General features: G+C 43.8%; 1 protein-coding gene across 1 annotated transcript in view; it reads right to left on the bottom strand.

Annotated features, from left to right (window-relative positions):
• CALB1 (calbindin 1) overlaps positions 1 to 17,368 on the bottom strand; it is a 182,913-nt gene that overhangs the window by 90,472 nt on the left and 75,073 nt on the right. The gene's annotated exons all lie outside the window — the stretch shown is intronic.

The following is a 17,368-nucleotide window of genomic DNA, read 5'->3' as shown; positions in this document are numbered from 1 at the left end:
TTGTGGTACTACAGTCCTCGACCCCCTTGGCACATCTCCACCATGCAGTTTCCCTACATGCTTGCTCCATTGTCTCGCTATCACTATGGTGGGCACATTCCTATGTTCATTGTTTTGTTTTGGAGCATTTCCATAGTAAATTCAAGTTGATCGCTTGCCATTCTTATGACAGGGTACAATTTGTAATATATTTGGGTTTGGACAGATAGGTCTGATTACTAAATGTTTACACTCTCGAAATATTTTGCACACCCAAGTGTAGCTTAGATGTGCAAAATGTGGAAGTTGTGACCAATTATTCGCAACTCCTGATTCGTAGAATAAGGATTAGCAGATTTTGATTTTTCTGACCTCAAATTCCAATTGCAACTGGGGAAAATCTGCAGGTCTTGCAGATTTCCAACATTGGTATCTTTAGTGGCAGATGTAGGAACATTGGCGTTTCCTGATGAGACACTGGGGTTGGGAAGGTAGTGAACGCTCAGCAGTGTCATACATGTATTGCCCCTGCCTTTGTTTTCCATTCCATTTTGTTTTCACATATCAATTTTTTCCAAATGCTTCTGCATTGAGTGTGCAAAAGGGTTAGAAAAGTTCACAACAAATCACCCATATTTCTTAATGGCATGGGGCAAGGTTTTCCCCACGAGGAAAATGCCTGAAAAAAGAAAACAAAACAAGTTTAAATGTACTAATACATATTCCTGAGTATGCCCTGCCCTATGCAAATGAGTGCAGGGAAGGCCATGCATGGAAATCCACCATTTGCATAGATTTTCATACACTTTTATGACTTTACTCCAAGCTAGAAATGTAGACAAATCATAATATGAAGCGTACAGTTCAAGGAAGTCTGACTTTCACAACCTTTTTCCAGGAAGTACATCCGCAATGATCAGCTGTAGAGAAATTTCCGTTTAACCCCAGTTGCATCATAGAATAGGGCACCGGTGCCTAACGCTGTTTACTGTTCCATTTGAGATTATTAAACTATTTATTTAGGACCGTGATTTGTTTCTTCACGGTACATAGACTCCAAAGATTCACAATGATTTAATCTGCACATGCTTCAGTCTCCAAAACATGTGATGCTGCGAGAAACCTTCTGAATGAAGAAGGGTTCTGCCCTGTCCTGGCCATCCCTGTGCTGCATTCCTTTGTGCTGTTACACCCAAGAGTAGAGAATGGACCCTAATAGCGAGCCCACTCTCCATCACTTGTCGAATTAAAAAAAAAAAACACTCGTGGACTTGCTTTCATCTGCTCGTCTTATCTTTTGCCTTGCTTTTGTTCTCGATTTCATGTGTGTGCATGTATATTTTGTACTGATTATCAATTCTGCAGGCGATTTAGATAAAGGCGCGATACAATATATGGTAATAATGATCAATAACCGAAACCAATGTGCAGGTGAACAACTGGCTTTTCAACCTGGACCATGCTTTGCATTTTTAGTTTGCGGTGAAGACATTTTGGCATCTGTAGGTGAAGCAAAGGACTAAAAACATCAACTGTTATTGACTAGAGCCAATGCACTGTTCTCGTGGCCACAGAGATAGAATCCCAAAGCTCTTCCAAGACGCCAGCCTTGCTTCTGTACTTGAGCCAGTTGGATTTAAACTATTTGGATCACTTCCCTTCTCTAGAAATAAATACATAGAATTGCGAGCCACTGAACAATGTAGTAATCAAATTAGAAACGTATTTTAATAGAACATTGATGCTAATAAATCATAAAGGGGCACATGCATCAAGGTAGGCAATTGCGATTCCCTAATGGCGATTATTAAGGAATCGCAATTATGGAATCGCAATTGCCTATGCATTTAGGTTTCGCTAAAAAATCAGCGATTCCTACATATTCCTTAATTGCGAATTGCAAATTGCGAAACACAATTAGGAAATAGATTCCCATTCATTCCTGTGGGCCTCGAGGCCCATAAGACTGAATGGGAATTGCATGCGCAATTTGCGAGTACCAAATAGGTCCTCGCAAATTGTGCATGCAATTTCAAGGGTGCAAGGGGGCCAAAAGCCCACCCTGATGCACCTCCGAAATTGGCAAATGTGCACATGTGGTTCAAACACATGCCCCAAGGGCATGTGTGTGCACCACATGGCACTTTGAAAAATGCACTTTTGTGCATTTTTCAACTTTTTGCAAATTACCATCAACTTGCAGTTGACGGTAGCATTTCCTGAATGCGAATTCGCATTTAGGAAAGGATTGTTGCATCCCAAATAGGGAATTGCAATTTGCGATTTCCTAAATGCATTTGCAATTTAGGTAATTGCAAATTTTGCGATTATCTATTTTGCGAATTTGCATTTGGGTTATTGCATCCCAAATGCCAAAATACCGGTTGCAAAAGGGACCGATTCTGCGAATCGGCCTGTTTGAGACCAGTATCTTGGTTGACGCATGTGCCCCAAAAAAATGTTGTATGTTTGTAAAGGAAGACTGAATAAACAGTCCTGCATGGGACCCTCGGATTGAAGGGATGCATCCATAGCTCTGCAAAGGCCACAGATGCCAAAGCCCCAAAGTGAAGCTTTACTCTGTCATTGTCTGCTGCCAAACCCACAACTGGAAGCAGAAAGGCCAGTTTATGTTTTAGGCCAAATCACTGGTGGAGGGATCTCCTGGGTCAGGTAGCATCTTTTGCCAATCTTTGGCTGCTGGGAATGCTGACTGGTCTGATGTCTTGGGTAATCATCTGAGACAATGTTTCTATCAAATTATTTAATTATAGTATGCCTTTGTTAAGCATGGCACTCAATAATAAAAAAGACATGCAAAATCTGGCATTTAGGGGTTCATTGGCCAGCATGTGCTCTATGGTAGCACCAGCTACAGAGGCACTTTATCTTAGCCTTGGCAAAGGATGCAGACATTATGGCGTCTACCAAAACATGCCTGGATTGTGTGGCGAGCTTATATCTTGTTATAGCAATTACTCAACATACTCCATTGTTAGAGTGGATGGACAAGGTCGATGGGTGTTGTGATGGCATTGGTCCCCAAGGCAGGCATTGTGAGTAATCCGTTTTGCACTGCCCCATACAACTTTTTCGGCTATGTGGCAGTTAAATTCCATTCTTCCATATCAAAGCTGTGCACTGTTATTTTTGCATAAGGCACCAGGAAGTGCATTCTCATTAATGCTGGCCTTGCTTATTTGTGTTTGATGAATGTTCATGGTAAGTATATTGTTACAGGGGACTTTAACGTTTGGATAGGGACTAAGCCATCACTGAGCTATGGGAGTCTTTGTCAGGACTTGACTCTCCATATTTGGTAGCAAATTCAGGATTACTAAATAAGCAAAGTAGGCACCGGCCTATGGACCATACTCCTTTTAGGGGTCCCATGACAATAGATCAAAATTCTATTGATTTGATTTTGAAAGAAAATTACCATCAAGCTTTTTTAACATATTGGTTAAAAAAATGAATCAACTCAAAGAAACGAAAATGTTACATTAAAGACTATAGAGAAAATACCGTATTAATGTAATGTACCCATTAACAACTTTAAGTACTTAAACCAGAGATATCAGATTCATGGCAGCTAGCAGTTTGTAAAAAGGATTTGGTACATTGGGTATTGGGGGATAATTTGGTGGGGGGGTTGGCGAAATTTCGACTGTTAGGGGACTCTATGGGGTTTAATTTGGCACTGTTGATAGCCTTCACTAATCATGAGATGGTCACACCTTGATTGTCATTTAGTATATAATAAGAATATAAGCAGAGTGTTCTCATTCCACCAAGGCAGGAGAGAATTATGGCTGTACAATTTGACATGATGTTGGATCTTAGGTGTCGTTTAAAAAACAAAATGGAATGCAAACCTGAAGCATCCTTCCCCCAGGATCTTACAATGGCCCACTGCTATTGTTAAACAGACCAGCACTTCCTTGATGGCCAATGGTGATGAATCACACCTGCCAAGGTATGCAATATCAGGCCTGGCTAACTCTTTAATAGATGATACTCCTCTTAACCCCTTCGACGCTGATGACGAGCTGGGCTCGTCATGGCGTAGCCTCCTCGCACGCTCATGACGAGCCCAGCTCGTCACGTAACATGCGATTTTAAAAATCTCAGCGTACGAGCGGAATTCCCCCCGCACGCATGCGGTTAAGGAAGGTACTGAAAGCTAAATTGCAGAAGAAAAAACACGTTTGTTAAAAGAAGCCCTCGGAATACTCTATGTCCAAAGTGATGAGATGGTAAGTGATGCAAACCAGGGCCGGACTGGGAACCAAAACCGGCCCTGGCAAAGTGCTTGGCCGGCCCCCCCGGGCGGGAGGGGGGCGAGCGCTTTGCCAGGGCCACTTTTCAGCCGATTTTGTTACAGGGCCGATTTTGCAGCTATGCTGCAAAACCGGCTCTGCAACAAAAACGGCCCCCAGGGCCTGAAACCGGCCCCCACCCTTGCGGCCGACCGGGGGATTGCCCGGTGCCCACCACGGCCAGTCCGGGCTTGATGCAAACCCGTAATTCTTAAAGTAAAAAAGAAAGCCTGGTACAGCCGAATGAATGAGTCTGACAAATTCTCAAAGTAGCGGTTCACATCTCTTCGGTATTTGGTCAACCCTGTTATCACAGCGGCCAACAATCACTCTTGGGAGGGAAGATGTGTTTGTAGACAAGACACCTTGTCAACAAGGTCAGGTTGAATTGGATAAATATGTCTAGAGCTAATCTGCCAGTCAGGATACTGTGCTCAATCAGGAAAGCTACCCCAATAAGCAGCCAGGGGTCAAGGTCCTTATTTAACCTTCAGGAAGTAGCAATACAAAATGTGCGTCTTGAGAGCTGACTTGAACTTGAACCCTTGTGCTGATGATCCGGGAACCTCTACCGTGTTTAAAGTGTGTTTGATCGACAATACTGTGTCGAGTAATAAGTGAACACACTCTGCTGACTTCCATCTCTACCAATTAAAGACATTGAAACACGGCATCCTGCGCTCTCCTCATATTTAGGGTTCAGGCAATGCCATTATAATGGTTCAGTTAATATTCATTTGTTTGATTAATCAAATTCTTACAAAAAGATGCAAAAATGTGATCAAATATAAAAAATTAAAAAACATATATAATTGATACCATATCTTCAAAATGCAAATTTATACTTAATAAAATGCAATACACAATATATTGTAAAATACAGTAAATAGGGATTTCAAATTATAGTCCTCTAGTTTTTTTTCAACTCTCCATAAAAATGTTACAAATGCAGAATTCATAGATATATCATCAGAGCTTAGGCATACTATCAAAGCTTGTCTGCAGGTCCTTACTCCACGATCGTTAAATAGTCTCTTAAATGTAATTTTCCTTTTGTTTTCTAATTCAGGGCAAAGACACAGTAAATGTATAACATTCTCTTGTCCGGATTTGCATAGCCTACAATGGGTATCCTCTTCTAATTTCTTCCATGGAGGTAAATGACATAAACCCGTCAGTACGCCAAATCGTGCATTAATAAAGATCTGTTTGTTTTTTAATGACAATAATGTGTCTAAATATTCTTGGACCTTTATTTTCATGAATCCATTTATTATTGGCCATGCATGTTTTCTTTTTACAAATATATCTTAATCTTTTATCAGCGATAGATGATTAGTTTATTTGTTGATTGTTTTCTTTAAACTTTCCTAAGTAATTGTAGTTTCCCAGATAGGCATTAAGCCAAATTCTTCTATCGCTACATTTAAATAAGTCCAGGCCTGCAGTTTCCTATTATCATTTACCTCATGCCATAGTAGCTGGGACGGGAAACATCATTTACCACGAACGCATTACCACGCGTTACGTTTACAACAAGTCACTTACCACGCAAACGTCTTTTCACCGCGGGTGCATTCCACGAATGTTTTTACAACGCAAGCTTCATTGCTTCCAGTCTTCGTTCCTTCGCTTCGTCCTGCGTGTATATCATTAGGAGAAAGGGACAATAAAAAGGGGGGGTTGGGGGGGTCTCCCCCCTAAAAAAAAAAGCGGAATAAAAAAAAAAAGAAAACTTTAGAAAAAAAACGCTATTCAGTGCAAATTGAGAGAAAGGAAAGAACCTCAACAACGACGTGGTGTGTACGTCAAAATAGAAGTCCTATCTCTATTTTGAAAGACGTGTTTTGACGCTGGTTATCGTAACGTAAATATGGCGGAGTACAGTCTTGCGTGCTCAAATGCTGCGTGGTAAAGACACATGCGTAGTAAAATACGCGTGGTAAAGCCATGCGTGGTACAGGTAAGCGTTGTATTATCATATATTCAGCTGGGAGGTTTGATTTTTTCGATCATTTCCTATTCTGTTCCACACTTTAAGAGCGTGACCTTTCCTTGCATATAAATGGTTGTTTAACCCAAATTCCAGCCTCACTTGCGCTTGTGAAGCATTATTAGGCAAACAAAAGATGGTTTTATAAGTTCTTGCAACCGCATTTTTAATGATCGCCGCATCTTTCCCATCAAGTGCCTCCCTACCGTATGTCAGCATAGGTAGCAATTTTGCAGAAATCACCTTCAAGAAGGGACAGTAAGACAAGTCACTTATTGATTTCTGTAGGATCCTAAATGCTGCTACTAAAGCATTTGCTTTTCTGTAAATATCCTTTTTTTGCGGGAGGAAGTTGCCATTGTCATTGAATATAACACCAAGATATTTGTAGGATTCAACTTGCTCTAATTGGGTTTCTTCCAATGGCCATTTATATTTATGTTTAAATCTTGCATTGTTTGTAATTACTTTACTTTGGTCTTTGCTTCATATATTACCATATCATTTTATTTAGCATATGTTGATATTCAATTGATTAACCGTTGTAACCCAACTTTAGTTTGACTTAAAAGTATAACGTCGTCTGCACATCACAAATTGGATATCTGCTTGTTAGCTAACCTAGGCGGATGTGCGTTTACTTCATTCAGCGTGGTTGAAAGATCTGGTAAAAACAAATTAAAAAGCAATGGGGCCAGAACGCACCCTTGCTTTAATCCTCCAGTCGTAGGTGTTTCTTTTGTTAGCGTCCGACCATCTCCAATCCTCACCCTGATCCAAGCATCAGTATGCAAAAGTTGAATCAATTTTAATAATGAGTCTGGAATGTCTTGCTCTATTAGTTTTTTCCATAAATGGTGTCTATTCACACAATCGAAAGCCGATTTAAAATCAACAAAACAAAGATACAAGGGCTGTTTTGCTAAAATTGCCTTATCCAATAATACCGATAGGACTAATATGTTTGTAGAAGTTCCAAGACCTTTTATAACTCCTGTTTGATTCGGGGACAATATCTACGTATCCTTTACCCAATCTGTTGAGCTTGACAGTAAAATCTCTGCGAACAATTTTGCATCAGTATCTTGCAGGGTTATCAAACGATAGTTCTCCGGCAATTGCCAATTTGCTTTCTTAAAAATAGGAGATATTAATGACCCTCTCCAGGATTTTGAAATCAAACCAGTCTGTACAATTTAGTTAAAAACCTCCGTTAGATATGCCGACCAAAAGTCCGGTTCTTGGGGGAGGAGCCAAGCTCGCGAGCGTAATGGTCGCCTTTTAGCTCGGCTCCCGCAGCCCTCCGGCCTGATCATGTATCCTGTATAATATCCTGTCCGGGGACGACACATTATCGGAGAATCGGTAACGGAACACCTCGCTTGTACTCACCATTTGGTCCGGAGGTTTCGACGTGCAGCGGCTCCGAAGTTGTGCCCTCCGTGAGACCGGGGCCTCCGTGGAACCTAGACCGGGACCTAGCCTGTGGGATCCGACGACTGTCGGCCCCGGTCGAGAGAGTGAACCCATGATGAGAGCCGTTGTGCGAAAATCCCGGCGATCCTGATCCGGGCCTGCCCTGGTGACCGCGCGGCTGATGTGGGTGAGATGCACCGGGGACTGACTCTGTGAAGGGGTTCTCCCCCCGCCGCTGCTTTGTCCGGCGGCCCTGGACCTCTGCGCCCGGACTCTGCTTGTTGGGGGCGCCGGTGCTGGTGTAGGCGGAGACCCGCATTGGGCGGACATCCTTTCGGCACCAAGGCTGCCATTGCTGGGACCCCCCCGGAGCTCTGTAAAGTCCTACATTTTTGAACTGTTTTTTGGGGGTCGCGGAGGGCGGCGACTGGGCCGACTTCGCGAAATGGCGGCCGACCCTCTGAACCATGAATCGCCTTGTGGCGGCGGGCTTGGGTTGCCTAATTGCGCGGGGGTCCGGTCTGGTGAGCGTGAGCTTACGGTCAAAGATATCCTGGAAGCTCTGAGATCCCTGCGCGCATCCCTGGCCCCCGATGTCCCTGTGAGTCCGCCACGAACTGCCGCCATTTTGAGCAGCCGTTTCTTCTTGCCGCCCTCTTGTTTCAGTGACTCCATTGCCTCGCCCCCCTCGAGTGCTGCAAATGTTGCTGCCGCTGATCGAAGATCGTTTTGTGTGCCGGTGACTTTGGAGCTCTCTGTTTTTCGAGGTTCTGACTCCGGGGACTTGGACATTGTGCCGCGGCCCTGTTCGGCTCGGATGTCTAGAAATATTGGTGGACTGCCGCCTGCACCTGCTCCGATGGCCTTGCCTTTGTCTATTACGGAGACCCCCTCGCCTTCCCAAGCAGCGAAACTGAACTCCTGTTCTTCCTCACCCGTGCTGCGATTGCTGATGCATTTAAACTTTCTGCTCGGACTTTTGCTCACTTGTGGACCGATTTACCCCCCATGTCTACATGGTAGTCAAAAATTTTTTCAATTATGTGCTGGTCTTGTATTGAGTATCTCATTTTACACTGTCATATGGTGGGTGGGATTTGTGGTTCGGAAGGGATGGGGGTGATACGCACGACTCCTGGTTGATTATTGGTATACGACTTAGTGGCACAGTTGTTTGTACCCATAGAGCGGTGGGAGGTCCCTCCTCTCTGTACGTTTTATGGCGCTTGATGGGGTGTCGTCCTGGTCTGTTTTTGCTGCGATTGTCTGGTTGGGCGGAGGGCGGCGGCCGACCATATTGATTTCTGTTCTTATGCTCCTCCTTCCTGTTTTCTTTCTTTCTGTTTCTGTTTCCTTTTGTCTCGTTCTTCTCTCTTTCTTTCTTGCTATATTTCGGGTTCTGGTTTAGGGCGACAGGCACGCTGTCTGAAGGGTAGGCCATAGCCTTCTACAGGGGTGCAGGGTGGGTTGGGTGGGTTGGGTTCTATTTGTTGTTTGTTTTCTGGTTCTATGGCCCTTTTGTATCTCTTTATAGTAATGCCGCGTCTGTCCCTGCCTCCCGTGGTGCGTTCGGGGTGGGGTGTGTGGCGTCGTTAACCCTCCTTTTATGGTTCGGTTGCTTTTCTTCTCGATTGCTGTACCCTCACTGGTGTTGATACTCCTGTTTTCTCCTGTACTCCCGCCACGGGACGCCTGTGTCGGCGTGTCTTCTTTCTTTCGTTTTTGTTTCTTTTTCTTTTTCAATTTTCCGCCTTGTCCTCCTCCCTTCCCCCTCTTTCCCCCCTCTTCCCCCCCTTTTTCCTCGCCCCCGCCCCTCTCCCTCCCTTTTCCTAGAGGTCATTATGACGGGTTAGTTTTGATGTAATGTTTTTCCGATCCCTCTGTTCTGGCTTAGCTGCGGTTTGGGTGGTGGGCATGTAACGATGATAATGCTTAAATGTCGATTATGTCTAAATTATCCCGATCTTCCTGTGTGAATTGTGTTGCTTCTCCTGTATTGCGGCCCCATACTCCCTTATTGTTGCTGAGGATGGTTTTGGGACTTCGGACGTCTCTGTATTGAAAGTGACCCTGTCATACGCCTTATCCCCATATTATAAAATTAACCCTTTTTGCTCCTGTGTCTTGGCCCTCCGGTTCCTAGGTATATTCTCCCCTTTTACGATTGTATTACCTCTGCTTCTTGCTGATTGACTCTGTACTGTTTGCCTTGGAACCTCTGATTGCTTCACGTATTGAGGCCGGCCGATGTGGTTGTAGGCCTAGACTTGTATATCCTTTTGATGCAAATAAAGGTTAAAAAATTTTTTTTTAAAAAGTCCGGTTCTTCTTTATAGAGAGCAAACGGGAGACCATTGGGACCTGGTGCCCCGTCTTTTTGTTTCTTTATTAGTTTGGAGACTTGAGATTTTGTTATGTAAATTTCAATATCACATTCTAAGTCTGTTTTTACCATCCTTATCTGTTTGCCATCCTGAATATTTAATTTCGCAACTGGGTTTAAATGTTTTATAAGGAATGTAAACCATTTATCTTCAGTAAAAATGGATGTTACCACAGATTTGTCAGGTCTTACTGAACCATTAATCATTTTCCAAAACTCCCTTGAGTTTACTTGATTACTAGCATAGAAGATTTTTGTCCACAAGTCCTGGCTGGATTTGTTTTTTTCATTCCAGATTAATTTCCTCAAATTATGATTTATATTTTTTAATTTTATTAGTATATCTTCACTGTTCGGAAACTTAGTTAACTGTTTCCTAAGGTTATTACGGGTCCCTCTAGTTTTCCTAACCGTATATGATAGGTTGATATTAATTTCACTATATCCCATTTGTGTCACTTGCTTTTTCTATACGCTAGAAGTGGAATCATACGGTTTAACTATTTTCTGTATAAAGTTTTCCCATTGCTCAACTGCAGACCTTGTGGTTTTGTCTTTAAAACATTCTTTAACCAGTTCTAGCACCTTTTCCTTTATGCCGTCCGTATGATGTGTTTTCCATATAAGTTTTCTATAATTGATGGTACCCGTCTGACCTTGCGTAGTCAAATATATTTGATATTTCAAACATGACAATTTAATGTTAATTGTTTGTTGACTATGGTCACTATCAGGAACCTTCCTTAAATAGTAGGAAATGAAATTGTTAAATATATTTAATGATACCAATGTGTAATCAATTCATCAATTGGAGTTATGTGAGTGAAAAGACCATGCAGGGGGTGTATCCAAAGCAAATCTTCCATTTAGTATTCTTAGTTCCATTGCTTCCATATCCATCACAAAGTTTCTTCCCATTGAACTGTGGGGCAGAATAAGGTTGGCGGACGGATTGCCCCCGCCGGGCTGGCAGTAGCCACCGCTGGACCGGCGGGGGCAATGCGTCCGCCATCCTCACTCAAATGACCCCCCGCCACATTAGGATGGCTGGGGGGTCCGCGGCGGACGGGAAGACCGCCCGCCGCTTTTCCGCCGCGGTCGCCTTGCGACCGTGGCGGAAAAGGTCTAATATGGTGGCGGTGTCTATCAGACACCACCAGCCATATTAGGATGGGCTTTGGGGAATGCCTTTCCGTGACGGCAATGCCGCCACAGAAAGGCATACGGTCTTTGCTTTGGGGGCCCGTTGCGGGCCCCCGGGATGAAGGGGTGGGGTGGGTGGTGCACATGGGGGTTTCCTATGGTACCCCCCTGCGTTTCAAAGAACAACATGGCAGGCACCACTCGGTGCCTGTAATGTTGCGCTTTGAAACGCACAACATGCATTTTTAGCATTGCGGCTGGCAGTGCTTTCATCACCGCCCGCCGCAATGTTAAAAATGCGGGTTGCACCCACCACTGTGGCGGGTGCATCCTAATTCGACGCACGGGACCTCCGCCATTATGGCGGACGGTCCCTTGCCACGACAGGATGGCGGATGGACAAAGTCTGTCCGCCATCCTAATCGGCCCCTTTGTTTGGCGTTTATTAAGGGATACAACATCTGATCAGGAATTGTCCATTGATGGTTTTGAGACTGTATAAAATCGTCTTGTAAGAAAGGTATTAGGTTTAAATTGAAATAATCCGTTAGTAAAAAATCTGCAAAAGGTTCATCCATCATTTGCTCCAAAAAGAAACTAATAAGAGCAGCACACATATCCTTCCTTGAACTCTGCTTTGGTGGAATATATGTATTAATCAACATTAGAAATTTTAATTTTTCTCGTTTGAAGTATATCGCAACTTTACCATTTCGAAATTAGACTTATTCGTAGCTAACTGCTCATGTTCAACTTTCAGGTCAATATATAAGACTATTGCTAGCCCCCCACAGGAACGACCACATTTATGATGTTTAATTGTAGGCTCAAAATATCCTTTGTATCCATGTAACATAAAAGGGTCCGTTGCCCACGCTTCCTGTAATACTATAATTTGAAAGGAATTTGATAATGTATCTATTTGGGCATTCTTTATCTTTTTACATATCCCATTTATGTTCCTTGAGCACATCCCGTGCCATTTTAATGGGCTTACCGGTTCCACACTGTCCACTCTCAAAGCTATTTTCCACTCTTCAGCATGCCTCTTTGCAAAGAAAATAAGCATTAGCAATGCAATTGGTCTCGCATTTCTGAAAGGTAGAGCTATTGGCGCTGTAAATGACGTCTTTTTTTACAATGAGGGACGTGCATTATTATATTATTTGCACATACACTCAAACCCTCTTTTAGAAAATATGAGTTGTTTCTGAAAATGGCAGAACTCAAAATGCAAGTACATGCTGTTGGGGGAGTAAAGTGCATTTTTAAACTGAGCTCTGCACATCTCCATGCAACAGTAACATGTCAACTTCGGACATATATGGAAAGCAGAAGGCTCAATTCCCAGCAACTGGGGAACCCATACCAGGCACTGTGGTAAAAAAAAAATGACTACACAGCTATGGCAGTACGCTCAAGGTCCTAAGGTAGGCCCCCTCTTCGACTACGAGGCAGGTGGTGGGCACCCACTGGCACCCTTGGTGAGTGAAGCAAGCACTTTGAGCAGAGAATGCCTACCAGAAATTGAAAAAAAGCATGTGCCCCAAGTTGTATGGCCTTCTGCTGGATCTGCCGCAATGAGCAGAATCTCAATTAGCTGACAGGGTGCTCAAGAGTCGACGGCAGGGGTCACAAAGAATGCCAGTCAGCACTGGAGGTGTGGGGTGCCTGCAATGGAGCAGTACAACTTATCACTTGATGCTAGGGAGATTCAAGCGGTTTGGACACAGATGACCACGTCACCAGAACGGAGGGGCCAAGCTGACTGGTGAGGCTTGGTAGAGGCAGAGCAATGTGAGGAATGAGGCTTGCTGATGAGTCAACACTTTGTGGCAGCCACGGGCATGAGCATTCTCTGGCCACTACTGGGCAACTCTGCGTCACTTTTACGAGGCTTTCCTGCGTAGGAATGGCCCCCTGCATACATTATACCAGACACAGGTATAAAGTGACTCAGGGCTTTACAACGTGACGCATCTCCCTAGATGCATCAGGTTGTAAATAGGGCGCATTGTTTGCGCCGCCGTTGCATCAAAAAAAATGATGCAATGGCGGCGCAAAGAGGCGCAAGGGGCTTGTAAATTTGCCCCATAGTTTTTAAGGGTTGGAGGTAGTTTTAGGGCTCGTGGGTCAGGGTAGTGTTTAGGGCTCAGGGCAGGTCGGGGTAGTGTTTAGGGCTCAAGGTGGTACAGGATAGTTTTTAGGGCTGAGGGTCTGGGGCTGGGGTGTGACCTTCACCACACATCCCTTTAACAGTCATGCCCTTCCCACAAAATTGCGTGGTAACGATGCATGCGTGGTAAAGGAATGCGTTGTTCTGATGCATTTGTTCCTCAGCCTGCGTTGTAGAGGCACGCGTGGTTTAGCCATGCGTGCCTCTATCATACAACCCATAGACACCAGGGAGTATGATGGTTTGTGCACATCAGCCCATAATGAGGGCTGGAATGTATGTGCATGTGTGCCTGTAGCAGCGTAGCTCTGCGTCTGCTTGCATCTCTGTGCATGCATGGCCATGTGCGCCCGAGTGTATGTGTGAGGAGCTGCACATTGTAGTTGGTTGTAAATGAAATACGAAGTGAATTTACCAGAAGAGGGTAATGACGCTCGAAGGCTCAGTGGGGTAATCACACGTGCATCGAGGATAAAATTGCAGACTTTGAGCCGATGCTTCATAGTAGCACTTGAGGGGGATTCGTTTGTTGCCCCTTTGCCCTTTATAAAGCAACTTAAAAAGAAATAAACATCATAACGGGTATTGTCGCGGCCCTGCTTTGCAGTCTGCTGCTAGACCCTTGTCACATGCTGCATGGTGTTGGCCATTCCTTCTCCATCTATGTGACTGCCTAAATAATCACTAAAGCATGTTGATAAAAGGGAAGGCCTGGTAAAATAAGAAACACAAAAAAAGTACTGTAAGTCTTTTGGAGTGAGACACTGATGAATGGGCACAGCTAATGGAAGAATTTCAGGCCCCCTGGAGCAAATATCAAAACCTCCAGCACACACCAAAAATATCCATATTTCTAAAGCTAATGTGCTTTTGCTGCAGTCCTAAATGAACGAATTGAAAAGGGCATATTTAGCATGAAAAGGCCTCACATCCACTGCGGCGGTGAGGCATTACAAAGCCATTTGAATGCAGAGCAGCCTGGTCTCAGATTAAAATAGCTGAGATTTCAAGATCTCTGTGTCAGTGGAAGCAGTGACCTGAAAGGATATCAAATGAAAGTGTATTACATCGAGAGTAAGTGGCAACTCAAGCTCGCAGTGTAGAGCCACGGGCGACTCACTGAAACCCAAAGAGCCCTGCGCCTTGACGCGCCACTTAAACCCAGGGCACTCCTTCCGTGCAAACCTCACCAGCGCCAGCGGTTAAAAGGCGGCCTGTGTACACAGCTGTGCGAGAGTCTCCTCGGGATTACAGTTAACTCTTAGGGCGCGGGAGTGTCAACAGGGATGCTATGATACAGGCTCAGCCTGTCAGAGGGTCCTCGAGCCGTCTCAGCGTCACTCTACTCCTACGTCTGCTCACAAAGAGAGACTCCGAATTAAACCTGTGAGATTTACAACAGAGGCCGCCGACGCCACAATAGCTCAAAGTGAGATTATATAAAGTTTGTAAAGACAAAACCTATATGAGTGCCACTAACAAGACCTGGGTCATCGGCGGAGGCAGTTTAAAAAAAGACTCAAGCTGCAGAAACACGATTTAAGTTAGTTGATTTAAGGAATACTACTTTAAATACCTCTTCAGCACGGGTCTCCTGTGTACCCTTCGGAGGTTTTCATTATATGTTTGCCAGCAAGCTCAAGTCGGGCAGACACAAACAACATTTGCTTACTGAATCGGCATTAAGGGATTTGCGGTGAACTCACCCCTTAGGTTTGTCACAGGACCCTTTTCACCTGCTAAAAGCAGGCAGACGATGCCTAAAAGTGCCCCGAATGAGGGGAAAACCTGCACAAATCGGTACACAAACTCCGATTGCTGCCTTTATTCTGTATTACAATGTTCGACACACATAATGGTGCCGCCATACCAAACGTGGTAATGACATCCCTTCGTAGAGGTATCAGTAATTCTGCTGGTGGTATTACCACAGTGGTATATGCACCAGATTCGTGATCATCCCATAAGTAGTAAATATCGATACATACAAGAATCATGTTAGCCATGTGCTTACATGACCACTTCATGTCTAATGGATGTAGGAACTGGTCTAAGGCTGATGAGCATCAAACATACCTTCGCCATGTATATTTGGGTACGCTTAGCACAAGATTTACATCAACAGCCCCCTCTAATAATCCTAAACACTTTTAGGGGACTTCACACTGGAGTCTCACGATGGAAAGCCCCAGGGGCAGATGGTCACAGGTTCTTTCAGCTACGTTCTCTTTAGGTTTTTAATAGGGTTACATTGGAACAGTTGCACCAAGCTATCCTCTCGTGTATGCATGTCCTCCTGCTGTACTTCATAAGATCATAGACATTGTCAGCCCAGTAATTAACAACATAATAAATGAATTATTGGCCACAGCGGCGGTCGCCGCAGAATGGAATCTGGCAGTTGTCTAACCACTCGAGAAAAAAACAGGTTACGGATCCCTCTACGCTCTCTAAATTTTGCCCCATCTCACTATTACTCACTCTTGGTAAAATTGTAGAAAGACGGGTCAATAAGCAGCCTACAATCTTCTTGGAAGAGGCCAGGATACTACAACCCCGCCAACCTGGTTTCCATCCTAAGCACTCGACCGAATCTGCACTACTAGAAATGGTGGACACATTGAAACTAACTTTAGATAAAGGAAAAAATGCGGTGCTGATCTTATTGGATCTGTCTGACGAGTTCAATACCATTTCTCATGACATTCTTCTTTCTCGAATGAAAAGCTGCAGCATACCTCGAACCGGTTTACCCTAGATAAAATTCTTTCTTAACAACCGCAGACAAACAGTAGCCCTAGGATCATTTCTCTCAACTGAACACCCCATCACCTCGGGCGTACCACAGGGCTATTCTCTAAGCCCTCTTTTGTTCAACATCTACAGGGCCTGCTTATCTCGTTATTATCCTCATTTGACATCGAAACAACCTCTGATGCCGATGACACGCAATTGATCTTAGACTTAGACAAAGACTCTAATGAATCAGAGCTCAACTTTAAGCTATGCTTAACAGAGGTCATCCGATGGATGCGAGTTAATCATCTTAAATGCACTACTGATATGACTGAGATAATGTTAATATATTTAAGAACAACAAGGGAATCCAATAAAGTCAGCAAGGGACCTTGGGAGTAGATTCTTTAAGGCAACAGTGGTCCCTTACAAGCGTGAAAATAGAATTAATAAATATAGACGCAATCGTTTCTATATTGATTTGACATGTTTGTTAGGCGCCTTGATGACTTCGGGTTTTAGTTGCGCGTTTATACATTTTATTTCATTCATTCATTCATTCATGTCCAGCCGGACAGGGGTCGTGTATTTACTTATTTTGAAATGTAGGACAAAATTTACAGACAATATACAAGGTGGGGCACAAGCCTGTACCCTACTTAACACACGTAAAACATAAAAAGGAAACAAAGCAAAACACAAAGGGCTTTTAGGCAAGAGCTTAGGGTTCTGTTACTTGCACAGTTTGAAACATAGAACAGAACAATAGTGGCACCTTAACACTTAAGGGGACATATAGGTTTTACAATTGTATAAGGTGCATACATTTGTTGACGGTGGCAAAAGTGTTTTGAGAATCGTACCTCCACACGCTACAGTCACATGCGCATGCTGCATGTGGAAGCTGAGATTCAGTTGAAACCTTAGATGCTCCTTCATAAAATGTACAACGGTGTCACTATCATCCCCTTAGACAATGATGTGATTGCCATTCATCAATAGACCTGCTAATACTTCCAGTCTACTAGCTCCAAAGTTAAACAGAGAAAAAACATACCTGTTCTAACCCCCTCACCTGATATTTGTGACTCACCTCTATCGACAGCACTGCCATGCCTAGCTGTTTTAGTTATTCTTAAACATTCTAGACATGCATATACGTATCCAGATCATGCAATCATATGCAAAAATAGCTTGAACATGCTCTGGAGGCTCTAATGTGA

This window comes from Lissotriton helveticus, chromosome 4_1 (assembly GCF_964261635.1).
Source record: "Lissotriton helveticus chromosome 4_1, aLisHel1.1, whole genome shotgun sequence".
In the NCBI taxonomy this organism is placed as follows: Eukaryota; Metazoa; Chordata; class Amphibia; order Caudata; family Salamandridae; genus Lissotriton; species Lissotriton helveticus.
Note: the sequence above shows the minus strand (reverse complement) of the source record. Positions and strands in the feature narration are given on the sequence as shown.